Source organism: Drosophila persimilis, unplaced genomic scaffold (genome assembly GCF_003286085.1).
Source record: "Drosophila persimilis strain 14011-0111.01,24,50 unplaced genomic scaffold, DperRS2 tig00001016-arrow-arrow-pilon, whole genome shotgun sequence".
Taxonomy (NCBI): Eukaryota; Metazoa; Arthropoda; class Insecta; order Diptera; family Drosophilidae; genus Drosophila; species Drosophila persimilis.
This window is the reverse complement of record NW_020825397.1, coordinates 52,178-80,044: the sequence shown is the minus strand read 5'-3', so window position 1 is coordinate 80,044 and position 27,867 is coordinate 52,178. Positions and strand designations below refer to the sequence as shown.

The 27,867-nt window shown below is 46.5% G+C and overlaps 2 long non-coding RNA genes across 4 annotated transcripts; one reads left to right on the top strand and one right to left on the bottom strand.

The window, feature by feature from the left end:
- The first annotated feature begins 5,670 nt into the window (after nucleotides 1–5,670).
- On the top strand, nucleotides 5,671–15,207 carry LOC113566816. 2 transcript variants are annotated; one of them, XR_003409241.1, is made up of 8 exons: nucleotides 5,671–5,700; nucleotides 5,827–6,017; nucleotides 12,548–12,749; nucleotides 13,699–13,885; nucleotides 14,093–14,593; nucleotides 14,661–14,855; nucleotides 14,938–15,064; nucleotides 15,146–15,207. It is a non-coding gene; the product is annotated as an uncharacterized LOC113566816 (long non-coding RNA). The 2 variants fall into 2 exon arrangements; XR_003409240.1 differs by having other exon boundaries at nucleotides 5,685–6,017.
- Nucleotides 15,208–18,982: 3,775 nt separating this feature from the next.
- On the bottom strand, nucleotides 18,983–22,303 carry LOC113566815. 2 transcript variants are annotated; one of them, XR_003409239.1, is made up of 9 exons: nucleotides 22,262–22,303; nucleotides 21,945–22,135; nucleotides 21,668–21,869; nucleotides 20,532–20,718; nucleotides 19,824–20,324; nucleotides 19,562–19,756; nucleotides 19,353–19,479; nucleotides 19,089–19,271; nucleotides 18,983–19,022 (listed from the first exon to the last, which is right to left on the bottom strand). It is a non-coding gene; the product is annotated as an uncharacterized LOC113566815 (long non-coding RNA). The 2 variants fall into 2 exon arrangements; XR_003409238.1 differs by having other exon boundaries at nucleotides 21,945–22,286.
- Nucleotides 22,304–27,867: the final 5,564 nt, after the last annotated feature.

Genomic DNA, 27,867 nt, shown 5'->3' with positions numbered 1-27,867 from the left:
CAAAGTGGGCCCAACTTGGAACACAATGTTGCGGTTGGTGGCGAGGCAGGTATGGAGAGGCAGATCTGTGAGTGTATTGACAGGTAAGTGTGATTAGTAGAAGTAATGGCTATTTTGTGTTGATGCGTGAATGATGTTTTTCTTCTTTTAGCGGCAGCCTGGATGTTGATGGCGACGGCGATAGGGCCTTCGAATTTCGCCCATTGGCAGGAATTGGGTGGCGAAATTGGTGTGGCACCTGCTGGAGAGGCAGCTCTATCGGAGGCATGGCAGGTACGTATGTTTTGTGTATGTTTGGACCATTTTGTGTTGATGTGTGTATTGATGTTTTTTCTCCTTTTAGCGGCAGCCTGTGGACTGGATGTTGGCGACGGCGATAGGGCCTTCAAATTTCGCCCATTTGAAAGTGGATGGTGAATTTAGTGAGGCAACTGCTGGAGAGGCAGTTCTATCGGAAGGCGTGGAGGTACGTATGTTTTATGTGTGTTTGGACCATTTTGTGTTGATGTGTGAATTGACGTCATTTTAATTTGTTTACAGTGGCTGCTCTGGACCTGTGCGGTGGATTGTCAGGAGCGTCGTCAATAAATCCCAAAATGTCGTCCCAATTGGCATCAAATGTGTGGTGTTGATGACGGGGGCAGCTGCTGGAGGGGCAGATCTGTCGGAGGCGTGGCAGGTACGTGTGATTTTATTTTGAGTTTGTCCATATTTTGTTGGTATGCGAATTGACGTCATTTTTGGTTTGTTTCAGTGGCTGCTCTGGACCTGTGCGGTGAATTGTCAGGAGCGTCGTCAATATATTCCAAGAATGTCGTCAAATTAGCAGCAAAAGTTTGGTCTATTTGTCGTGGCATCTGCTGGTGGGGCCGCTCTGTCGATGGCGTGTCAGGTGAGTACGTATTGGTTATGTGAGTTAACGTTTTCCATCTGTTTAGTGGCTGCCTCAGGACCGACTTTTGGGCTCATCAAAAGTAGTCAGAGTAGTAGCTATCGTAGTCGTCTATGATATCCGCTATCTCGTCGTCAACTGAATCGTCGTCCGTCCACTGGTCGTCGCCATCGTCGCTGAGTGCTTCGCAGTCCATATCAGAGTCCTCCGATACGGCTGCGGCGTCAGGTTGTGTATTGGCGGCGGGTCTTGTAGGTGTTGGTGTTGGTGCTGCTGCTGGTGGCTGTTGGAGGATTGGCCGCTGCTGAGCCACTGCCCTTTGCTTCGTCAGGCTTGCAATTAATGTGGTAAGTTCTTGCAGTTTTTTTTTCCAAGTTTTCAATTTTAACGGCGTACTCTTTTAGGAGTCCCACACTTGCCATCGCATTGGATGGCTGCTGCTGATGCTGGGGATTTCTCGGCGTCTGGAAACTTTTTGGAGTTGGCTGCACCCGTTGATCGCGCTGGCATTGGCGCCCCTTGGCCTGTGCTGGGAATGATGGCCGCGATGCTGGTGCTGCTGCTGGTGCTGCCGACCCAAATTGTGTCCGCGCTGCTGCTGTTTTTGTTTATGTTGCTGCTGCTGCTCATCCCTTAGATTTTGCTGGAACTTGGCCAAATGGTTTTCGGCCGGATTGGCTTGAGCACCTCGGCTATACAAGGGCCTGCGGGTGTTGGGCGTTGCTGCTGCTGCTGCAGCTGGTGTTGTGCTGCTGGTTGGCCGCCTGTCTGCCGCTTGAATGCTGCTGTTTGCTGTTGGTGTTGTGGCCGCTTCTTTTGTGATGGCTGCTGCTGCTTGGGGGCGGGGATATGGGGCTGCTGTTGCTGGGAAGGACGACGACTGCTCGTCGGCTGTTGCCGTTCTGCCGCGCGTGGCTGCTGCTGCTGCTCAGCATTCCCAGACCGCAACACACTGCTGTAGGAAGGCCTGCCATTGCCTCTGGTGCCTGTGTTTGCTGTCTGCTGTTGTTGTTGCTGGGATTGGATTGGCGACTCGGCTGCTGAGTTTGTGGGCGTTGTTGGTCAGTTGGCTGCTGAGGCTGCTGGCGTTGCTGTTGATACTGCTGCCTCTGCTGCTCACCGATGAGCCTGTTTGCCCTTAAATGGCTGCGGGCCTTTTTGTAGGCGGGACAACCCTTGTAGCAGCTCTCACGTGCTTGCCGCTACAATTGGCGCATTTGGGATCCTCCTGCCTGGGTTTCCTGCATGCTGTTGTGGGGTGATCTCCTGCGCATTTCATACACTTGTATGGCCGTCTGCAATAGTTTTTTGTGTGGCCAAACTCCTGGCACCGATGGCACTGCGCTGGGTCGCGTGGCTTGGCTGTCTCACTATGGAGACGCATTGGCTGGCCAGTTGTTTTGCGAGTATTGCTCATAGCCGCCATCCGCCTTGGGCTGAATTTCAACCTCAAATATGTTTAGAGGCCTTCCATTAAAGCGATGTTTGAGTCCTCGGATAAACCGGGCAGTGTATCCGAGTCGTTCCAGCTCCTCCGTTATCCAGCTGCTGGGCGTAGTGGTGGTAAATGCCGCACTATTACACGATAGCCCCTTTCGCTGCGCGGCTGGTGTGTATGCAGTTGAGTGCTATCTTCAGCAAGGCGTTCTGTATGGCGTTGTATGTTGTCATGTCGTCGCACTGGACTCTGAGTCCACTGTTGGCCATCGATTTCGTCGTGAATTTCCCCACGTTCGGATTTATTGTCAATTTATGATTAGGGGTACAATTGCAGGCACCAGGGGCAGGAAGATTGTAGGGACCTTGGTGCTGCGTAATGACGGTTGGACGGGCGTTATATTTATATTGATGTCTGGCTGGTGTTGACTTTCAGACCCCTTACTTTGTGGCTCCCTATGTTGAACCTCACTTGGTGGAACCGGAACCTCACTATTTAGCGGTGAGCATATTTGGTCAACATCTGACTCCATCTGCGAGTCTCGTGATGCAATCTTTTCGCAAACTGACTCTTGAACATGGGCGTGTCAAGTGCCAGGCAGGCAAAGTGGTCGTCATCTGAATCCGTTTCGATCGCCGCGCATCTTCTTTTGAGCGGCGAGCGAAACGAATTGTTGTCAGGATATCCTTTGCTATAGGGGTAAGGGCAGGGGCGAGGGCATTTCATTGGCCAGTAGCGGGGGAACGCTATTAAGCCATTCCTTTACCAGCTGTGTTCTGGTACTAGGCCTTGTCTGAGTATTATGCTCGTCCGCCTGAGTCAGAGTAGGCAGCAAGCATTTCTGCTTCTGCTAGTATTATTGCTTTCAGCTGTCGTCAAACGTTGTTGCTGTTGCTGGTCATTGTTTTTCTGTATGCCGTTTATGGTTTCGGCATATGTCAATGTGTTTGTTTTTGTTTTGTTATTGGCGTAGGTCAGGGGTTTATGGTTCGGCGGGAGAGAGCAAGCATCTCTCTTTTTGTCATAAGTGTGAGTGCAAGTTTGGCGGCAAACGCTTTGGGGCTTGATGTGACGCGCCTCCGTTTTGATTGTGCGCCAAGGCTCGGACGCTGAGAGAGCGCAAGCGTCGCTCTCTCTGATGCTTGTGTGAGTTGTTTGCTTGTTTTTGTTTTCGCTAATGTTTTGGCGCGAAAACATATGGGCATAACATTGTTCTTGTTTTGTTTATGTGCACTTAAATGCTCTTTTGTTAGTGCGAAAGCGCTGCTATTTTTGGAACCCGTTGCACTTTCGCTGGGAGCTATTTTTGTCTGCGTGTTTGTACGTGTATTTGATGGCGGTTTTTCTTGTATGTTGGCGTCTGTTTTTGGTGGGATTGGCGGGTATTTTCTAACATATAAACCCCTGTCCACGAAACGACGCTCGAACTCCAGCACCGTAGCTCCCAAGGAGCTCACAGTACTCTCTGGCGAGTCCGTCTCCAACTCAGCCAGATCCGCATCCCCCTCTGAGTCGAACATTGGTTCGAAGAGGGAAGCATTTGCGGAGGGGTTCCCTCCCAGGGGCCTGGTCGATATGTAGGTAGCACTATTTGAGTAACGCACTCACCACCCGCTTCGGCTCTTGCCGAGTTGTCCATAGCATCCATAACATCCATTTTGTTGGTCGTCTGTTTTGGAGCAAGTGCGTCCATTTGGTGGCCTGGTCCAGGTACTCAGTAGCTTGCTTTTCCTTCCTCTTTCCTCCCTCCAGTTGGGTTTATGGCTTCACTATTACAGCGCGATCACAGATTATATTGCATTATTTGCAATTATTTGGCACATATTGTTTATTTAGTTCATTTCCCGGTTTAAACATGTATTTAAAAACATTTAAAGTTCCACATAAAACAAAAAAAACCAAGTCACTTTTTTTTCGATGTAATTAGATGCGCGTGCACGCCTACGATGCGCACACTCGCCCGCCAGCTTTGCTACTGGCGGAGTTTATTTCCAGCTTTTCTTATTACCATAACTTCGGCAATTTACATTTAAGCTTAACTAACAACAATAATGTGATTTTAAAATTGGCGGGCTGTTAACATTAACATTAACATTACATTGACATTACATTAACATTAACATTAAAACATGAAACTAATGGTCTGGCAGCCCTTATGTGTCAATCACAGGATTAACGTACATAAATCAGCAGGTGGTCACAACAGATAAGTATTGACAATTTGAACAATTGTTTACATTTAATCTATTTAATTATATTTTATTTCTATTTGCAGGTACTGGATCATCGTCGTCGTCTGGAGCAGAGTGTTTGGCACGGTGCGCAACCGTACGGCGCTGGGTGAGCGCGTGTGTAAGGTGCGGCAGGAGACGTGGACAATGCACAGCGCCGTGCAGAGTGGATGGAGCGATCGCCGTGGTCCTCCAGGTGGCCCGGGATTCGGCCAAATTTGTGGCGATGGTTGCCAGCAGCCATGAAGTGCAGGAAAACCACCCCTGCGTGGATTCGGATGCGCCATGTGTGTAGCGCAAGCGTGTCCAAATTGGCATTCATGGCCAACCAGCAGCCGTGATGACTCTCGTCCGCGGAGCCCTTCTGGAGGCCGGATGCCGTGGTGACGCCCATGAGAAAGGATCAGAGGAGCAACTAGGGGTGTCGCCCGGTGTCGCAAGCGTGTTTTCACGCGCTTCAGGTGAGTATTTTTGGTTCTCTGTGGATGGAATGAAGGTGTGCAAATTAAAACCATTTTTACACTCACCAGGAATACCGACAAAGACCAACACAAGTATTGGACTAGCTGCGGCCGGATTGCGGCATCCCAGTGAGCGGCGCCTTGCTGCACCAAAGTGCGGAGTGACTGTGGCGGTGTGCGCAATGTGCCGGCCGGCATCATCGTCGTTTTGTGGTCATCGTCATCTGAGATGGATTGGACATCGGTGATGATTTGGACGTCGTCGTCGTCGTCATCTGAGATGATTTGGACGTCGTCGTCGTCGTCGTCGACCACCCGTTCAAGGCGCCGTCGGACTTGCTCCAGTCCGGGTCCAGAAGTGCCTCTTGCGGATTGCGTCGATGGCTGTCGTCCAGGTGCGTGAGCTGCTGCTTGCAGCCCGTGTCTGGCAACGATGATGTGACGTCTGCCGGTTGCTGCTCGCCAGAATTTGCTGTGTCTGCTGCTGGGTCCGCTGCTGCGTCTGCTGCTGCATCTGCTGCTGAGTCTGCTGCTGCGTCTGCTGCTGAGTCTGCTGCTGGGTATGCTGCTGCGTCGCTGGATCGGGATCCCCCTCGTAATCTGGCAGGATTATCCTTTGGACAGAAAGTGGCTGGCCAAGAGAGCCACTATTCTTTCTCGGGGAGTTTGGCCGCTGAGGTATCGTTTTCTGAAGCAATTTATCATCAATTCGTTGAACCTTTCGGGGTTCGGATTGATGATATTTTGTTGTTGGATTCTTCTTAATTGCCTGGCGTCTGATTCCTCCTGTCTCTTTCTTTTCAGCTCCTCCTCTTCGATACGGACCAGCGTTGGAAGCGATTCCTCGGAGATGGCCGGATCTGGATGTTGTTGTTGATGGCTGCTCCGATCCTGATTTCGAGGTTGCAGCGGGCGGAAGTGTTGAAGCAGCTGTTGCAGATATCGTGGCAAGCCAAGGAGTTGGCATGGAACACTTCGTCGATTGTGTCTAGATTGTGAGTCTGTCTTATCGCATCGTTCCTGGTGAACCTTGTCGCCTTCATTGCCCGTCTAATGATTTTATTTTGTAGTGTTCGGGCGAAGCCCGAGTGTAAATTTTATACCATTGTTTTATTGCCTATCAATTCACTTTCTTTTCTATTTTGGTCATTATACTAAACTAACGTAACGTAAGCGTAGCTTTATCTATGCTCGCTCAGCAACATGCTCTCATTTAATCATCTATTCTTATCTATGCTCGCTCTTGTTATCTTTTCTTTCCTATGCCGTCGCTAAGCCGTCAGCAGCTGCGCCTGCTCTAGCAGTTACCGCTTGATATAGTTGGAGAACAGACCCTTTTGTCCCCAATCTATTACTTTGGCTCGAGATCGGCTCGCTTTGCCTCATCCAAGTGTGTCACTCTATTGTAAAAGGCTCTGGCATCTTCGGCCACCCGCAACACACAAAATACCTATAATAAAATTTATAACGTTTTTCGGAAATTAATAATGTGTGAAATTATTGAACAATCATAGTCAGCGAAAAAAAGCTCGATTGTCTCAACATTGGTGACCCCGACGTTGATCGTCAGTACAATTTGGAAATAAACAATTATAAACAGTGAAAATTATCCGCTAAACATAACTGTTCGAACGCGAAGCGGTTAGTTCCCATTTCGTCGCGCGCTTGCTTACAAGAACTAATACAGCTACGTGCATAGCGGCTTCGGGTTCGCTGCACTTGCGCTTGCATACCAAAAAAAAATCAAAACGGTTGGTTCTTCGATTCTTCTTTGTGCTTTGCTCGCTGCTGCCTGTCGAAAATGGATGAGTCTAATGACGTGCCGGAAAACAGGGGTGTCTTTTTAACAAACTAAAGGCCACTCTCAATATACAACAAAGGCCGTGCTTCACTTCGAGAGACGATATTGAATGATGAAAACAACCCAATCAGTGAAGATGCGCTAAGTGTTCATTTAAAATTCTTGGAAAAAATATCCGACTCATTTAATGTTACTCATTCTAATTTAGAAGAGCTTGATGTAAGCGAAATTGGCAGCGACTTAAGCAACAATTTGAGGATTTGGCGATGGAATCGAAGTTCGTATTCGCTCAGCACTCCGCAGGACTACCCAGAACATGCCGCATCACTCAACGATACGACCCGAGCTCAACGTTACTACTGCCTCCGGAAATGTACGGTCACGATATCATATTCCTGACATTAAACTTCCCACTTTCCGTGGAGGTTATACTGAGTGGGCAGACTTTTACTCGATGTTTAGCACAGTAATAGATCAGGAGCCCTTTCTATCAAAGATTGAGAAGTTCCAGCACCTGCGCTCATGTTTGGATGGACCTGCCCTGGAGGCTGTTCGCTCTTTGGAAGTATCGGAGAGCAATTATGATATTGCATTGGACATTTTAAAACAATCGTTTCAATAATAAACGTTTAATCTTTCAGGCACACGTCGCTGAGATTCTGAGGCATGAGAAGGTGAAGATGGGTTCAACTACAAAGCTACGCACTTTATCGGACAAGCTGCATTCTCACATGAGAGCGCTTAGATCGATGGGTACCATGGAGGAAATAGCCTGGATGCATCATCGTTCACTCCACATACAAGTATCTCGACTCTGATACCAGGAACCAAATGGGAGGAGCTGTCGCCCCCTAACGTCATACCAACATGGGACCATTTTTCGGCTTTTTTTGGAGAGGAGATGTCAAGCCATTGAGAGCATGGATCAAGCTATGTTGATTCAAATCCATAGCAGTCAGGTTGGAAAACATAAACGAATCACTCATTCAAAACACAGTCTTGTTGCTACAAATACAATCGTATTGGAATGCGTGTTCTGTGATAATAAAGGGCATAACATTTACAGCTGCACTCGCTTTGGAAACCTTTCGCCATCTTTGCGTCTTAGAGAGGCAAGGAAGCTTAGAGTTTGCTTCAACTGTTGAAGAAGGGACATCGGAATACCTCCTGCAGTTCAGGCTCTTGTCGCACATGCGGTGAAAAGCATCATACCCTTTTACATATCAACAATCCGCTGCCTACGTCAGTTAACACGGAACCTGCAAACGCTACTACGTCTCCTATTCAGACAGACTTATGCCCAGGCCCCAATCTTTCAAGTTCTCTTGTTGCCGCTTCATCACCATGCTCGCCTCCTGCTCAGAATCTTAGCTCAGACGTAGTGCTTCTAGCCACGTCAGTCATTATGATAAAGAGTCGAGTTGGTGATCTTCTTCCTTGCCGGGCTCTTCTGGATTCAGGCTCTCAGATTAATTTAATAACCTCTCGCTTTGCTCAGAGGCTTCAGCTGAAACGAGCCAAAGGGTCGGTATCAGTATCGGGTATCGGCGCTGATTCTGCATTTCACACGGAAGGTTCAGTTAATTTGGTCATTCAATCCAGGACTTCCGATTACTTCACGAGTCTCACAGCTCTCGTTGCTCCACGTATTACAGGAAACCAGCCTGCTTCTTCATTTGATGTATCCAAATGGGAAATGCCATCCAATATCAGCCTTGCTGACCCACACTTTAACAAATCTCAGCGCATCGATGTACTTATTGGAGCCAGCTTATTTTACGACATTTTATGCGTTGGACAGATCAAATTGGAGAGGGGACTTCCTATAATACAAAAAACCCGTCTCGGCTGGGTTGTCACAGGTGGAGGTCAGTACTCCCGCAGCTCAGTGCTCCTAGCTGCCTCTAGTTCGACGGAATTGAGTCAAACGCCTACCGTTGGTTTGGATGAGCTAGTGCGAAGGTTCTGGGAAGTGGAAAACTGCCACGGTCCCGCTACAGAAGCAACAAAGGAGGAAATTGCTTGCGAGGAACATTTCAAAAAACATTGCGGTCGGCTTCCAAGTGGCGAATATTGCGTTCAATTGCCTTTAAAGCTGAGTGACAGTCTTCTTGGAGATTCTTATCAACAAGCCTATCGCAGATTTCTCAATCTAGAGCGCAAGTTGGTTCGCAAACCGCTTCTCAAGGCCCAATACGCCGCATTTATAAAGGAATACGTCGATTTGAATCACATGTCCCCTGTCAAAAGTGACGCACTTAAACAATGCAAATTTTTTCTTCCTCATCACTGCGTCTTAAGAGAAGACAAAACCACCACAAAACTCCGAGTAGTTTTCGACGGATCCGCTTGTACATCTACAGGATATTCCCTCAACGATATATTGATGTCAGGCCCAACAATTCAGCCAAAGTTAGTTACGACTCTTCTTCGATTTCGTACCTTTCGTATAGCATTGACTGGTGACATTTGTAAAATGTATAGATGCGTCCGTGTCTCGCCCCAAGATAGTTTTCTGCAGTGCATACTGTGGCGTGACTCACCCCTCGAGGAGCTAAGGACATTCAAGCTGGATACCGTGACCTATGGAACGAAACCAGCAGCATTTCTGGCCGTCCGTTCTATGCACCAACTAGCGGCAGACGAGAGTTCGTCATATCCAATTGGCTCTGAAGTTGTGCTGCGGGACTTTTACGTGGATGATTTGCTAACGGGGGGAGATACTACAAATGAGGTGCTGGAAATAATTCGCCAGGTGTCAGGACTATTAGCCAAAGGAAATTTCAAGATCAGAAAATGGTGTTCCAACGATACATATGTACTCGATCAAACACCCCATGAAGATAGGGAAACATTTGTTAAATTTACTGATGGCAGCGATGTAACCAAGACGCTAGGTTTAGCATGGAATCCCACTTCGGATGAGCTATTATTTTCATTCTGTCCCAATCAAGTCCCTTCGAAACCAACTAAGCGAGTTGTATTGTCAACTATTGCACGATTTTATGATCCACTCGGACTTATAGGGCCAGTTATTACTAAAGCAAAAATATTTCTACAGCAGCTGTGGAAAGAAAAGCTTCATTGGGATGAAAGTCTGCCAGTCTCCTTACGCACAACTTGGATCAACTTTATTCAGCAGTTTGACTCTATGCAACAAATTTCTTTCCCGCGCCTATCTTTCCTTCGAAGCAGCAACCTTGAAATGCATGGATTTTGTGATGCCAGCATGAGTGCTTATGGAGCTTGCATCTACGCTGTTTCGCAAGGCGACAATGGAGTCAAGGCAAATCTTCTATCTTCCAGATCTCGTGTAGCGCCACTGAAGACTATCACAATACCCAAGTTGGAATTATGTGGTGCAGCGCTACTCGCTCAGCTTATGCATGAAGTGTCTTTGATGAACTTCAAGTGCTCTTATTATTGCTGGTGTGACTCCACAGTCGTTTTGGCTTGGATCAAGAATCAACCATCCAACTTCAATGTATTTGTCGCTAATAGACTTTCTGTTATTCAGGAACTCACATCTGGAATGTCTTGGCTGCACGTGCCAACTGATCAAAACCCTGCCGATATGCTTTCTCGAGGATCATTACCAGCTGAGCTCATCAATTCTCATCTTTGGAAGTATGGACCTACATACTTGACAGCCAGTAAGGATCAATGGCCAAGTACACCTGCTCTTCCAGAGCCGGATTTGGAGGCACGAAAAACCATACTAATTACAAACTGCGCGTAAAGATATTTGGTGGAAGAATCAAAGTTTGTAAATTCCTTCCCCAAAATGCAACGAATTTTTGCGTATGTATGCAAATTCATTCATCGACGAAAGTCTGGAATAACTGTGGAGGACTTGCGTTTGGGAACCGAACTGCTTATTCGTCTTACTCAACAATCTCGTCTATCCACTGAAATAAGAGCCCTGGAAACGCGAAAGGACATCAAGGCTTCAAGCTCGATCGCCTCTCTTTCGCCATTTTTAGATGATTGCGGTTTGCTTCGAGTTGGAGGGCGTCTTAAAAACTCTACCTTGGACTTTGAAGCACGGCATCCCATAATATTGCCCAAGAATCATTCCATCACTTCTGCTCTGATACGGCACTTACACGAAAAGCACCTTCACGCTGGACCCCAGTCGCTATTAGCCATCATTCGTCAAACGTACTGGCCAATCGGTGGCCGAAAGACCGTAGCACACGTAATCCAAAAGTGTGTCAGATGCTTTAGAGTGAAGCCTCGAACTCTCGAGCAAATAATGGCAGATCTTCCGGTGGACAGAGTCAGCGAATCTCGTGCATTTTTAGTTACCGGCGTGGACTATTGCGGTCCGTTCCTGTATAAATCAGAAGTTCGAAACCGGCCGCCACTAAAGTGCTACATGAGCATTTTTATATGCTTCTCCACCAAGGCGGTTCACATCGAGCTTGTGAAGGATCTTACAACATCTGCGTTCCTCTCTGCTCTTCGCCGTTTCATTTGCACCCGTGGAAGACCGATTCGTATTTGGTCAGATAATGCCACAAATTTTGTTGGAGCGCGGAACGAACTGGCGGAACTTAAGTCGCTATTCCTAAGCGACAGTCATCAAGAAGCCGTGCATCAAGCTTGTCTCAACGATTGCATCGATTGGCGTTTCATTCCTCCTAGATCGCCACATTTTGGAGGATTGTGGGAGGCGTCAGTCAAGCTTGCTAAGCATTATCTTCGACGTGCCCTCGGATCCTCGCTTCTTGGATTTGATGAGCTGCGCACTCTCGCGTGCAATATCTGTGCAATCATTAATTCAAGGCCATTGTTTCCTCTTTCAGAGAACCCTGCAGATCTCGATGTACTCACGCCCAGCCATTTTCTAGTTGGCGCCCCTATCACAACCTTCTTGGAGCCTGACTTGGTTCATTTAAACGTCGATCGCTTGGACCGTTGGCAGAAGGTCACACAGCTTCAGCAAATCTTTTGGTCTCGCTGGCGCCAATCGTATTTAACCAGTCTTCAAGAAAGAACGAAGTGGCGCACCCGGAATCCTGAGCTTCACGTCAATGATGTCGTTCTTGTTAAGGACGAGAACTTCCCTCCTCTGAAGTGGCCTCTAGCGAGAATCCTCGAGCTCATCCCAGGAGCTGATGGCGTATCTCGAGTCGCCTTGATCAGGATGGCTACAGGTGTTAGCCGAAGAGCACTTGCAAAACTATGTCTATTGCCTCTACGAGATGAGGTGAAAGGCATGGATCCTTCCACGGGGGGAGTATGTTCGGGCGAAGCCCGAGTGTAAATTTTATACCATTGTTTTATTGCCTATCAATTCACTTTCTTTTCTATTTTGGTCATTATACTAAACTAACGTAACGTAAGCGTAGCTTTATCTATGCTCGCTCAGCAACATGCTCTCATTTAATCATCTATTCTTATCTATGCTCGCTCTTGTTATCTTTTCTTTCCTATGCCGTCGCTAAGCCGTCAGCAGCTGCGCCTGCTCTAGCAGTTACCGCTTGATATAGTTGGAGAACAGACCCTTTTGTCCCCAATCTATTACTTTGGCTCGAGATCGGCTCGCTTGCCTCATCCAAGTGTGTCACTCTAATACTATTGTAAAAGGCTCTGGCATCTTCGGCCACCCTCAACACACAAAATACCTATAATAAAATTTATAACGTTTTCGGAAATTAATAATTTGTGAAATTATTGAACAATCATAGTCAGCGAAAAAGCTCGTTGTCTCAACAGTAGGCTTTGCACCCGTCGCAGCTGGGAATCGGATGTAAGTGCGCCCCAAACCGGAAGACCATATTGCCAAATGGGCATGATGAGCTGCTTGATGACTATAGCCTTGGTTTCGCTTGGCAGCCGGCTTTTTGGGCCAGCAAGCCAGTCCAGTTTGGCCGCTCTTGATCGGAGTTTTGTGCAGATCCTCGTGATGTGTGAGCTTAGGGTGAGTTCTTTGTCCAATTTTATGCCCAGATATGTGTGTGATTTGTCAAGTGGCACAGCCTGTCCATTTATAGTCGGCGTTTGCCTTAAGTCCGTTGATCTAATTGTCCTCAGTGTGAATATTACATGTCCGGTTTTTTTCGCATTTATGTTAATGCACCACTTCTTGGCCCATATAGAGAAGTGAGTCAGGTATCTTTGGTTATATTTGACTGCCGCATTTGGGATTGCAGATGCGCTCATTATCACCGTGTCGTCGGCATACGTGGACAGCAGCATTGATTCCCGTTCTGGATGGAAGCCAGTGCTGTCCGGGATGAGGTGAGGCATTGGCATGTCTGAGGCATAGATTGTGTATAATATTGGTCCAAGAACACTGCCCTGTGGGACTCCAGCTGATATTTTCCCGATTCTTGAAAGTTCCTCGTCTCCGCAGCTCACACGAAAAGTGCGTTCAGCCAGGTAGCTCTCCAGAATGCAGTACAAATTTAAAGGCAGCAGCTTCATCAACTTGTACAGCAGCCCTTCATGCCATACTCGGTCAAAAGCTTCGGAAATGTCCAGAAAAATTGCCGAGCAAACTTGTTTTTTCTCATACGCCTTGAGGATATATTGAGTGACTCGAGCCAGCTGCTGCTCAGTGCCATGCTCCCGCCGAAATCCAAATTGGTAATTGGGTACGGCCTTGGCAAAATTCTCCACCTCAAACAGTCTCGCCATCAGCAATTTTTCAAAGATCTTTGAAAGGCCAGATAATAGACTGATTGGCCGGTAGGAATTCATGTCTGCTGTGTTTTTGCCCGGCTTTAAAATCATTTTAATCTGGGCATGTTTCCACTGACTTGGAAAGTGGCCCAGTCTGAAAATGGAGTTATATATTAATATTAAATATAATAGCGCTTTTTTTGGCAAATTTTTAATCAGTTTGTTATTGATTTTGTCTCCCCCAGGTGATTTGGACAGCTCCAATGCATCCACAATCTGCATCAGCTCAGGCAGTGTGACTGGTCTGAAGGGAATCCTGGTTTCCTGGTCCGGTTGTAGCTGCTTCTGCCGTTTTGACTGCTCACGCTCTCTGTTGATTGCGGCCCGCTCTTCATCTGAATTGGACAGTATCGGGCTGAATCTCTCCTCCAGGTGAGTAGCAAAGGCATCGGCTGTCTCGGCTGTTGACTTTGTCCACGAGACACTTGCCTTGCCTCCGGTCATAGTTGGCAGCCTCTGTGGCCAGTTTGGCTGCGGCTGTCTTTTGATTGTGCTGGTCAGTTTCCAAAGTTTCTGCATTTGATACCGGTCTTTGTTGTCAATCCCTGTGAACAGTTTGTTGATGTTTTTGTTTTTCAGGATTGTGAGCCCCTTGTTAAGACGATTTTGCGCCGCCCTGTAGTTTCGTCTGGCTTCGATGGTGCGGGTCGCCAGCCAGATCCTCTTGCACTGCTGTTTGATGGAAAGCAGCTCGCTTGTAGCCTCGTCCAGCTTAAGGTGATGGTGCCGGTGATGTTGCTGTGACCGCTGCTGATGTTGATGCTGACGCTGCTGTGGCCATCTTCGATGTGTGCTTGGGTGCTGCTGTTGATGTTGTGTTGATGCTGCTGCTGCTGCTACCCGTATATTGTTCAAAAACAAGTCAACGACGTCATCAATGTCCTGCGCTATTCTAATCTCGGTGTTGAGATTGATCAACCGTTCCAGCGACTTTTGGAACAGGCTGATATTGGCACGTGCTGGGAGCAGATGTTTCCTGACTGTGGGCGTAGGATGTCTACGTCCACCGCTGCCGATCGTCAACTCCACCCTGAGCAGCAAGTGATCAGAGTCCAAATCCGAGCTTGAACGGATACTCAGGTGAGTGTCGTGGATTCCTTTGTAGATTCCAAAGTCAATCGCTGATGGTCTCTTTTTTTTGTCGTAGGGATAGTGTGTGGCACCACCGGTGGCCAGCAAATTGCAGCCGTTGTTGGTGTGTACAGCCTCCATCAGTGCTTTCCCTCTGGCGCATCCACGGACATTTCCCCACCACATATGCTTCGCGTTCCAGTCACCGCATACAAGGAAGCCGGATGCTGTTTCTTCGACGCAGAGTTCTTCAAAATGTCTTATCAATCCAGTAAAATGGGCAGGCGCCCACTTGAATACAGGCGGACAGTAGATCGGCGCAAAAATAATTCCCTTTTTATTTTCCTTTTCAGTGAAGACGATGACAGGTGCACTCTGGATGAATGGCTTTGAAATTGGCTGCAGTGCAGAGTGGGTGACATCGTCCCGGAACAGGATGGCTACTCCCCCTCTGCGATCGTTTGCCGGATTTTGTGCAGTGTAAGTGTGGAATCCGCTCACAGAGACGGCCCTTGTGCGTGTTTCGATGACCATCATTAATTGTATTTTTTCCCTTTTCAGGAAAACTTCGACCTCGTTCAACTTGTTTGTCACACCACACGCGTTCCAGAAGGCAATTTTAAAAGAGTTGCCGTTCTGGCTGACGCTGTGGGTGGAAATAGTCTGTACTGGATTGACTTTTTGGTTTGACAGGCTATTCGGGACTGGACTAAACATAGAAGGCATCATTGGCGGAGGACAGGACCATGTCCAAAGAGTTTGGTGAACTGCTATTTGTTGTTTTGCTTGTTTTATTTGTATTGATATTTATTAATTTGACTATTGCAGAAAATAGACTATAGATTTTGGCCTCAAGTCTTGAGAGAAATTCTGCATTTTTTATACCCGATACTCAAAATGAGTATTGGGGTATATTAGATTTGTGGTAAAAGTGGATGTGTGTAACGTCCAGAAGGAATCGTTTCCGACCCTATAAAGTATATATATTCTTGATCAGCATCAATAGCCGAGTCGATTGAACCCTGTCTGTCTGTCCGTCCGTCCGTCTGTCCGTCCCCTTCAGCGCCTAATGCTCAAAGACTATAAGAGCTAGAGCAACGATGTTTTGGATCCAGACTTCTGTGATATGTCACTGCTCCAAAAATATTTCAAAACTTTGCACCGCCCACTTCCGCCCCCACAAAGGGCGAAAATCTGTGGCATCCACAATTTCGACGATACGAGAAAACGCAGAATCGTAGAAGATGACTAAATCTTCTAGAGTGCAAAATCTGAACCAGATCGTATAATTATTACAGCCAGAATCACGAAAACAATTTCACTCTTTCTCGCTCTGTCTCACTCTAACACACAGGTTTCATGGTCGGTTTTGCCAATTGCAAAATATGAGTTCAAGGATCTCAGAACCTATAAAAGCCAGAGCAACCAAATTTGGTATCCACACTCCTGTGATATCGGACCTTGACCGTTTCCTGTCCAAATTTCGCCACACCCCCTTCCGCCCCCGCAAAGGACGAAAATCTGAGGCAACCACAAATCTCAGAGACTATTAAGGCTATAGTAACCAAATTTGGTGCACACACTCCTTTAAGATGTCACTATAAAACGTATATCTCAGAATTTCGCCCCACCTCCATCCGCCCCCACAAAGGACGAAAATCTGTTGCATCCACAATATTGCAGATTTGAGAAAACTAAAAACGCAGAATCATAGATAATGACCATATCTATTAGATTGCTGAATCTGGATCAGATCAGACCATTTTTTTAGCCAAAAGGAACAAATCAATTTGCAGTGGCTACGCAGCGCCCGACGTCACGCTCAGACTGATTTTCTGTCTCTCTCGCACGCACTCTTTGTCGTGTCGTTAAATATTAGCGGCGTCTGCCGGAGGAGAGCCATACTGACTTAGTATCGGGTATAACCTTAGAGTTGCGGTGTCCGCAGCAACTCACAACGTTCCCCCTCGTTATGGTTTATATTTATACATGGCCATACTAAAAAATGATTAATAATTGCAAATCTTTAACATATCCTTATGTACTTTCTGAGTTTTGTTTTTATTATCGGAGATTATGACGTTATCTCTTTCTCCGATACTTTCTACTCTATATGGTCCTATATATTTAAAATCTAGCTTATGTCCTGTTTCATTTTTCAATAAAACTTTATCTCCTACAGCTAAAATTAAATCTTTTAACTTTAAGTCATATAGCTGTTTATTTTTAATTATATGCTCCTCGAGCATAATCCTTGCACGTTTATATGCTATTTCTAATCTATATTTACTCTCTTTAGAGTAATCATCTATGTTATATAGAGGTGCTATTCTATCTATAGTATTAAATTGATCTGGTAAGTTTGAAGTCTTTCCGAAAACTAGCTCATATGGACAATAATCATGTGCCATAGAGGGGGTTGTATTAAAACAATATACGAAGTATTGCAGCCATACATCCCAGTCTGCTTTGTCAGCTGAGATGTATGAGCGTATGAACTCGTTAAATGTTCTGTGGCTTCGCTCCACGGTTCCTACAGTCTGGTGATGATGTGCAGTAGAAGTTATGTTTTTGATGTTTAGATTTTTACATAAGTCTTCAATTATTGAATTTTTATATTCTGTTCCCATGTCCGTAATGAACGTCTTCATTGGACCGTACTTTAGAATAAAATTTTCAAAAATAGCTTTAGCTACTGTATTTGCACTTTTGTTTCTAATGGGTATGGCAACAAGGTATTTTGTCAGGTCACATATTAAGGTGACTGCATATTCATTTCCTTGTTCTGATTTAGGAAGTGGACGGATCGTATCCACTATTACCCTATCAAAAGCCATGTATGGTGTTTCTGTAATAGTCAATACGGTCCAATGAAGACGTTCATTACGGACATGGGAACAGAATATAAAAATTCAATAATTGAAGACTTATGTAAAAATCTAAACATCAAAAACATAACTTCTACTGCACATCATCACCAGACTGTAGGAACCGAGGAGCGAAGCCACAGAACATTTAACGAGTTCATACGCTCATACATCTCAGCTGACAAAGCAGACTGGGATGTATGGCTGCAATACTTCGTATATTGTTTTAATACAACCCCCTCTATGGCACATGATTATTGTCCATATGAGCTAGTTTTCGGAAAGACTTCAAACTTACCAGATCAATTTAATACTATAGATAGAATAGCACCTCTATATAACATAGATGATTACTCTAAAGAGAGTAAATATAGATTAGAAATAGCATATAAACGAGCAAGGATTATGCTCGAGGAGCATAAAATTAAAAATAAACAGCTATATGACTTAAAGTTAAAAGATTTAAATTTAGCTGTAGGAGATAAAGTTTTATTGAAAAATGAAACAGGACATAAGCTAGATTTTAAATATATAGGACCATATAGAGTAGAAAGTATCGGAGAAAGAGATAACGTCATAATCTCCGATAATAAAAACAAAACTCAGAAAGTACATAAGGATATGTTAAAGATTTGCAATTATTAATCATTTTTTAGTATGGCCATGCATAAATATAAACCATAAAAATATACTATTCTGCATTTATATTCAAATAACTTTTAAATTTTATCAATATTAATTAAAGCTCAATACTCTAATAATTGACTAAAAAGAAAAAAAAAATATATATATATATAAATTGTCTTTTTAAGAATACATAACTCGTATACATATATAGTAAAAGCTAAAAATAAAATAACTTCATTAGATTACGTTATTTTTCAAAAGGAGGGAGATGTAGTATGCTCATATTAAAGTAAAGTAAAGTATTCATTATTTCGAATACCCACTGTACCTACGGTACTTAAAGAATACACACTGTAACACTTTGTTTCAGTGTTTACGTAACAATAAAGTCCCAGACATTCTGGGTGATCGTATTACGATTCACTCAAGAATGCCTCGAGCGACCCAAGTGCAGCGTCAGCATGTTCCCATGACTTGACGGCACTAATATACATGCATACACACATATATCTTCCCTCGCGCTCTCGCTGCCAACAGCGCTGAGCATATTCACACATATACATACTAACATGTAAGAGATAAGAACACATAGTTCTTCCGCTCCGCTGCCGGCGTCACTGGCAGCGCAGCTCCGCGGCTTTTGGCTTACAAAAGCCCAAAACACAATTGTAAAATTGAGAACATAAAACACAATAAAACAGATCGGAGGGTTGAGCCCCAACGATCCAACAAAAGGATTGAACATCGTTTTACAGCTCAAGCCAATCCGGCCGAAAATCATTTGGCCAAGTTCCAACAGAAGTTGAGGGATGAGCAGCAGCAGCACCACCACCAGCAGCAACAAGAACAGCAAAAAACTCTCCCCGCAAATTTCCAGTCCCATGCCCATAAAGAAAATGCAGAATTTCTCTCAAGACTTGAGGCCAAAATCGATAGTCTATTTTCTGCAATAGTCAAATTAATAAATATCAATACAAATAAAACAAGCAAAACAACAAATAGCAGTTCACCAAACTCTTTGGACATGGTCCTGTCCTCCGCCAATGATGCCTTCTATGTTTAGTCCAGTCCCGAATAGCCTGTCAAACCAAAAAGTCAATCCAGTACAGACTATTTCCACCCACAACTCTTTTAAAATTGCCTTCTGGAACGCGTGTGGTGTGACAAACAAGTTGAACGAGGTCGAAGTTTTCCTGAAAAGGGAAAAAATACAATTAATGATGGTCATCGAAACACGCACAAGGGCCGTCTCTGTGAGCGGATTCCACACTTACACTGCACAAAATCCGGCAAACGATCGCAGAGGGGGAGTAGCCATCCTGTTCCGGGACGATGTCACCCACTCTGCACTGCAGCCAATTTCAAAGCCATTCATCCAGAGTGCACCTGTCATCGTCTTCACTGAAAAGGAAAATAAAAAGGGAATTATTTTTGCGCCGATCTACTGTCCGCCTGTATTCAAGTGGGCACCTGCCCATTTTACTGGATTGATAAGACATTTTGAAGAACTCTGCGTCGAAGAAACAGCATCCGGCTTCCTTGTATGCGGTGACTGGAACGCGAAGCATATGTGGTGGGGAAATGTCCGTGGATGCGCCAGAGGGAAAGCACTGATGGAGGCTGTACACACCAACAACGGCTGCAATTTGCTGGCCACCGGTGGTGCCACACACTATCCCTACGACAAAAAAAAGAGACCATCAGCGATTGACTTTGGAATCTACAAAGGAATCCACGACACTCACCTGAGTATCCGTTCAAGCTCGGATTTGGACTCTGATCACTTGCTGCTCAGGGTGGAGTTGACGATCGGCAGCGGTGGACGTAGACATCCTACGCCCACAGTCAGGAAACATCTGCTCCCAGCACGTGCCAATATCAGCCTGTTCCAAAAGTCGCTGGAACGGTTGATCAATCTCAACACCGAGATTAGAATAGCGCAGGACATTGATGACGTCGTTGACTTGTTTTTGAACAATATACGGGTAGCAGCAGCAGCAGCATCAACACAACATCAACAGCAGCACCCAAGCACACATCGAAGATGGCCACAGCAGCGTCAGCATCAACATCAGCAGCGGTCACAGCAACATCACCGGCACCATCACCTTAAGCTGGACGAGGCTACAAGCGAGCTGCTTTCCATCAAACAGCAGTGCAAGAGGATCTGGCTGGCGACCCGCACCATCGAAGCCAGACGAAACTACAGGGCGGCGCAAAATCGTCTTAACAAGGGGCTCACAATCCTGAAAAACAAAAACATCAACAAACTGTTCACAGGGATTGACAACAAAGACCGGTATCAAATGCAGAAACTTTGGAAACTGACCAGCACAATCAAAAGACAGCCGCAGCCAAACTGGCCACAGAGGCTGCCAACTATGACCGGAGGCAAGGCAAGTGTCTCGTGGACAAAGTCAACAGCCGAGACAGCCGATGCCTTTGCTACTCACCTGGAGGAGAGATTCAGCCCGATACTGTCCAATTCAGATGAAGAGCGGGCCGCAATCAACAGAGAGCGTGAGCAGTCAAAACGGCAGAAGCAGCTACAACCGGACCAGGAAACCAGGATTCCCTTCAGACCAGTCACACTGCCTGAGCTGATGCAGATTGTGGATGCATTGGAGCTGTCCAAATCACCTGGGGGAGACAAAATCAATAACAAACTGATTAAAAATTTGCCAAAAAAAGCGCTATTATATTTAATATTAATATATAACTCCATTTTCAGACTGGGCCACTTTCCAAGTCAGTGGAAACATGCCCAGATTAAAATGATTTTAAAGCCGGGCAAAAACACAGCAGACATGAATTCCTACCGGCCAATCAGTCTATTATCTGGCCTTTCGAAGATCTTTGAAAAATTGCTGATGGCGAGACTGTTTGAGGTGGAGAATTTTGCCAAGGCCGTACCCAATTACCAATTTGGATTTCGGCGGGAGCATGGCACTGAGCAGCAGCTGGCTCGAGTCACTCAATATATCCTCAAGGCGTATGAGAAAAAACAAGTTTGCTCGGCAATTTTTCTGGACATTTCCGAAGCTTTTGACCGAGTATGGCATGAAGGGCTGCTGTACAAGTTGATGAAGCTGCTGCCTTTAAATTTGTACTGCATTCTGGAGAGCTACCTGGCTGAACGCACTTTTCGTGTGAGCTGCGGAGACGAGGAACTTTCAAGAATCGGGAAAATATCAGCTGGAGTCCCACAGGGCAGTGTTCTTGGACCAATATTATACACAATCTATGCCTCAGACATGCCAATGCCTCACCTCATCCCGGACAGCACTGGCTTCCATCCAGAACGGGAATCAATGCTGCTGTCCACGTATGCCGACGACACGGTGATAATGAGCGCATCTGCAATCCCAAATGCGGCAGTCAAATATAACCAAAGATACCTGACTCACTTCTCTATATGGGCCAAGAAGTGGTGCATTAACATAAATGCGAAAAAAACCGGACATGTAATATTCACACTGAGGACAATTAGATCAACGGACTTAAGGCAAACGCCGACTATAAATGGACAGGCTGTGCCACTTGACAAATCACACACATATCTGGGCATAAAATTGGACAAAGAACTCACCCTAAGCTCACACATCACGAGGATCTGCACAAAACTCCGATCAAGAGCGGCCAAACTGGACTGGCTTGCTGGCCCAAAAAGCCGGCTGCCAAGCGAAACCAAGGCTATAGTCATCAAGCAGCTCATCATGCCCATTTGGCAATATGGTCTTCCGGTTTGGGGCGCACTTACATCCGATTCCCAGCTGCGACGGGTGCAAAGCCTACAAAATAAAATCATTAGACGGGCAATGAAGGCGACAAGGTTCACCAGGAACGATGCGATAAGACAGACTCACAATCTAGACACAATCGACGAAGTGTTCCATGCCAACTCCTTGGCTTGCCACGATATCTGCAACAGCTGCTTCAACACTTCCGCCCGCTGCAACCTCGAAATCAGGATCGGAGCAGCCATCAACAACAACATCCAGATCCGGCCATCTCCGAGGAATCGCTTCCAACGCTGGTCCGTATCGAAGAGGAGGAGCTGAAAAGAAAGAGACAGGAGGAATCAGACGCCAGGCAATTAAGAAGAATCCAACAACAAAATATCATCAATCCGAACCCCGAAAGGTTCAACGAATTGATGATAAATTGCTTCAGAAAACGATACCTCAGCGGCCAAACTCCCCGAGAAAGAATAGTGGCTCTTATCTTTGGGCAGCCACTTTCTGTCCAAAGGATAATCCTGCCAGATTACGAGGGGGATCCCGATCCAGCGACGCAGCAGCATACCCAGCAGCAGACTCAGCAGCAGACGCAGCAGCAGACTCAGCAGCAGATGCAGCAGCAGACGCAGCAGCGGACCCAGCAGCAGACACAGCAAATTCTGGCGAGCAGCAACCGGCAGACGTCACATCATCGTTGCCAGACACGGGCTGCAAGCAGCAGCTCACGCACCCTGGACGACAGCCATCGACGCAATCCGCAAGAGGCACTTCTGGACCACGGACTGGAGCAAGTCCGACGGCGCCTTGAACGGGTGGTCGACGACGACGACGACGACGTCCAAATCATCTCAGATGACGACGACGACGACGTCCAAATCATCACCGATGTCCAATCCATCTCAGATGACGATGACCACAACAACGACGATGATGCCGGCCGGCACATTGCGCACACCGCCACAGTCACTCCGCACTTTGGTGCAGCAAGGCGCCGCTCACTGGGATGCCGCAATCCGGCCGCAGCTAGTCCAATACTCTTGTGTTGGTCTTTGTCGGTATTCCTGGTGAGTGTAAAAATGGTTTTAATTTGCACACCTTCATTCCATCCACAGAGAACCAAAAATACTCACCTGAAGCGCGTGAAAACACGCTTGCGACACCGGGCGACACCCCTAGTTGCTCCTCTGATCCTTTCTCATGGGCGTCACCACGGCATCCGGCCTCCAGAAGGGCTCCGCGGACGAGAGTCATCACGGCTGCTGGTTGGCCATGAATGCCAATTTGGACACGCTTGCGCTACACACATGGCGCATCCGAATCCACGCAGGGGTGGTTTTCCTGCACTTCATGGCTGCTGGCAACCATCGCCACACAAATTTGGCCGAATCCCGGGCCACCTGGAGGACCACGGCGATCGCTCCATCCACTCTGCACGGCGCTGTGCATTGTCCACGTCTCCTGCCGCACCTTACACACGCGCTCACCCAGCGCCGTACGGTTGCGCACCGTGCCAAACACTCTGCTCCAGACGACGACGATGATCCAGTACCTGCAAATAGAAATAAAATATAATTAAATTAGATTAAAATGTAAACAATTGTTCAAATATTGTCAATACTTATCTGTTTGTGACCACCTGCTGATTTATGTACGTTAATCCTGTGATTGACACATAAGGGCTGCCAGACCATTAGTTTCATGTTTTAATGTTAATGTTAATGTAATGTCAATGTAATGTTAATGTTAATGTTAACAGCCCGCCAATTTTAAAATCACATTATTGTTGTTAGTTAAGCTTAAATGTAAATTGCCGAAGTTATGGTAATAGGAAAAGCTGGAAATAAACTCCGCCAGTAGCAAAGCTGGCGGGCGAGTGTGCGCATCGTAGGCGTGCACGCGCATCTAATTACATCGAAAAAAAAAGTGACTTGTGTTTTTTGTTGTTTTATGTGGAACTTTAAATGTTTTTAAATACATGTTTAAACCGGGAAAATGAACTAAATAAACAATATGTGCCAAATAATTGCAAATAATGCAATATAATCATCTGTGATCGCGCTGTAATAGTGAAGCCAATAAACCCAACTGGAGGAAAGAGGAAGGAAAAGCAAGCTACTGAGTACCTGGACCAGGCCACCAAATGGACGCACTTGCTCCAAAACAGACGACCAACAAAATGGATGTTATGGATGCTATGGACAACTCGGCAAGAGCCGAAGCGGGTGGTGAGTGCGTTACTCAAAATAGTGCTACCTACATATCGACCAGGCCCCTGGGAGGGAACCCCTCCGCAAATGCTTCCCTCTTCGAACCAATGTTCGACTCAGAGGGGTATGCGGATCTGGCTGAGTTGGAGACGGACTCGCCAGAGAGTACTGTGAGCTCCTTGGGAGCTACGGTGCTGGAGTTCGAGCGTCGTTTCGTGGACAGGGGTTTATATGTTAGAAAATACCCGCCAATCCCACCAAAAACAGACGCCAACATACAAGAAAAACCGCCATCAAATACACATACAAACACGCAGACAAAAATAGCTCCCAGCGAAAGTGCAACGGGTTCCAAAAATAGCGGCGCTTTCGCACTAACAAAAGAGCATTTAAGTGCACATAAACAAAACAAGAACAAATGTTATGCCCATATGTTTTCGCGCCAAAACATTAGCGAAAACAAAAACAAGCAAACAACTCACACAAGCATCAGAGAGAGCGACGCTTGCGCTCTCTCAGCGTCCGAACCCTTGGCGCACAATCAAAACGGAGGCGCGTCACATCAAGCCCCAAAGCGTTTGCCGCCAAACTTGCACTCACACACTTATGACAAAAAGAGAGATGCTTGCTCTCTCCCGCCGAACCATAAACCCCTGACCTACGCCAATAACAAAACAAAAACAAACACATTGACATATGCCGAAACCATAAACGGCATACAGAAAAACAATGACCAGCAACAGCAACAACGTTTGACGACAGCTGAAAGCAATAATACTAGCAGAAGCAGAAAATGCTTGCTGCCTACTCTGACTCAGGCGGACGAGCATAATACTCAGACAAGGCCTAGTACCAGAACACAGCTGGTAAAGGAATGGCTTAATAGCGTTCCCCCGCTACTGGCCAATGAAATGCCCTCGCCCCTGCCCCTTACCCCTATAGCAAAGGATATCCTGACAACAAATTCGTTTCGCTCGCCGCTCAAAAGAAGATGCGCGGCGATCGAAACGGATTCAGATGACGACCACTTTGCCTGCCTGGCACTTGACACGCCCATGTTCAAGAGTCAGTTTGCGAAAAGATTGCATCACGAGACTCGGCAGATGGAGTCAGATGTTGGCCAAATATGCTCACCGCTAAATAGTGAGGTTCCGGTTCCACCAAGTGAGGTTCAACATAGGGAGCCACAAAGTAAGGGGTCTGAAAGTCAACAGATGGAGACGGAAAACCATCAGCCTCAACACCAGCCAGACATCAATATAAATATAACGCCCGTCCAACCGTCATTACGCAGCACCAAGGTCCCTACAATCTTCCTGTCAATAAATTGACAATAAATCCGAACGTGGGGAAATTCACGACGAAATCGATGGCCAACAGTGGACTCAGAGTCCAGTGCGACGTCATGACAACATACAACGCCATACAGAACGCCCTTGCTGAAGATAGCACTCAACTGCACACACACCAGCCGCGCAGTGAAAGGGGCTACCGTGTAATAGTGCGGCATTTACACCACACTACGCCCAGCAGCTGGATAACGGAGGAGCTGGAACGACTCGGATACACTGCCCGGTTTATCCGAGGATTAAAACACCGTTTTAATGGAAGGCCTCTAAACATTTTTATACCCGATACTCAAAATGAGTATTGGGGTATATTAGATTTGTGGTAAAAGTGGATGTGTGTAACGTCCAGAAGGAATCGTTTCCGACCCTATAAAGTATATATATTCTTGATCAGCATCAATAGCCGAGTCGATTGAGCCCTGTCTGTCTGTCCGTCCGTCCGTCTGTCCGTCTGTCCGTCCCCTTCAGCGCCTAATGCTCAAAGACTATAAGAGCTAGAGCAACGATGTTTTGGATCCAGACTTCTGTGATATGTCACTGCTCCAAAAATATTTCAAAACTTTGCCCCGCCCACTTCCGCAGCCACAAAGGGCGAAAATCTGTGGCATCCACAATTTCGACGATACGAGAAAACTAAAAACGCAGAATCGTAGAAGATGACTATATCTTCTAGAGTGCAAAATCTGAACCAGATCGTATAATTATTACAGCCAGAATCACGAAAACAATTTCACTCTTTCTCGCTCTGTCTCACTCTAACACACAGGTTTCATGGTCGGTTTTGCCAATTGCAAAATATGAGTTCAAGGATCTCAGAACCTATAAAAGCCAGAGCAACCAAATTTGGTATCCACACTCCTGTGATATCGGACCTTGACCGTTTCCTGTCCAAATTTCGCCACACCCCCTTCCGCCCCCGCAAAGGACGAAAATCTGAGGCAACCACAAATCTCAGAGACTATTAAGGCTATAGTAACCAAATTTGGTGCACACACTCCTTTAAGATGTCACTATAAAACGTATATCTCAGAATTTCGCCCCACCTCCATCCGCCCCCACAAAGGACGAAAATCTGTTGCATCCACAATATTGCAGATTTGAGAAAACTAAAAACGCAGAATCATAGATAATGACCATATCTATTAGATTGCTGAATCTGGATCAGATCAGACCATTTTTTTAGCCAAAAGGAACAAATCAATTTGCAGTGGCTACGCAGCGCCCGACGTCACGCTCAGACTGATTTTCTGTCTCTCTCGCACGCACTCTTTGTCGTGTCGTTAAATATTAGCGGCGTCTGCCGGAGGAGAGCCATACTGACTTAGTATCGGGTATAACCTTAGAGTTGCGGTGTCCGCAGCAACTCACAACGTTCCCCCTCGTTGAGGTTGAAATTCAGCCCAAGGCGGATGGCGGCCATGAGGCAATACTTGACGTTAAACAACTGGCCAACCAGTGCGTCTCGATAGTGAGACAAGCCAAGCCACGCGATCCAGCCCAATGCCATCGGTGCCAGGAGTTTGGGCATACTAAAAATTATTGCAGACGGCCATTCAAGTGCATGAAATGCGCAGGAGATCACACCACAACAGCATGCAGGAAACCCAGGCAGGAGGATCCTAAATGCGCCAATTGTAGCGGCAAGCACGTGAGCTGCTACAAGGGATGTGCCGCCTACAAAAAGGCTCGTAGCCATCTAAGGGCAAACCGGCTCATCGGTGAGCAGCAGTATCAACAGCAACGCCAGCAGCCACAGCAGCAAACCGAGAAGCAACGCCCACAACAGAAACACAACAAACATCAGCGTACGCAGCAGCAGCAGCATCAGCAGCAGTCACAGCAGACGCAACGACAGGGCCGCCAACAACAACAACAGCAGCTAGCAACAATCAGCGGCAGCGGTAGGCCGTCGTACAGCCGGGTAGTACGTAGCGGAATTACTGAGCAAGAGCAGCAGCAGCAACAGCCACGAGCGGACAATCATCAACAGCAGCATCGCCGACCACAGCAACAGCAGCAGCCATATGTCCGTACTGTTGAGCAGCAACAGCCATCACAAAGGAAGCGGCCACAGCAGCAGCAGCATCAGCGGCAGCAGCGCGCAAGAGTTGTACAAGGGGCCAAAGCAGCACCAGCACCAACTCCAATAGCAGCAGCAACGCCCAACACCCGCAGGCCCTTGTATAGCCGAGGCCAAAAATAATAAAGACAAAGAAAGCCCGGCAAAGCAAGCCCGAAAAAAAAAATATAATACTATGTGATTTTGTTTTAAAAAATCGGACCAAGTCAAAAGAAAATTGATGAATTGGAAAAACTATTGAAATAGTGTTGTCCCCAGTGCCAGTGCCAAGGAAAAAACCCAGCAGAAAGCCAAACCAGCCGTTTCGCCAGACCCATGCACGACTGCCGACGATATTATGCACAAACCCATGTTGCATTATAATTTATACCCTTAACTTTGGGGACTACAATGCGGCCAGGAATATATAATAC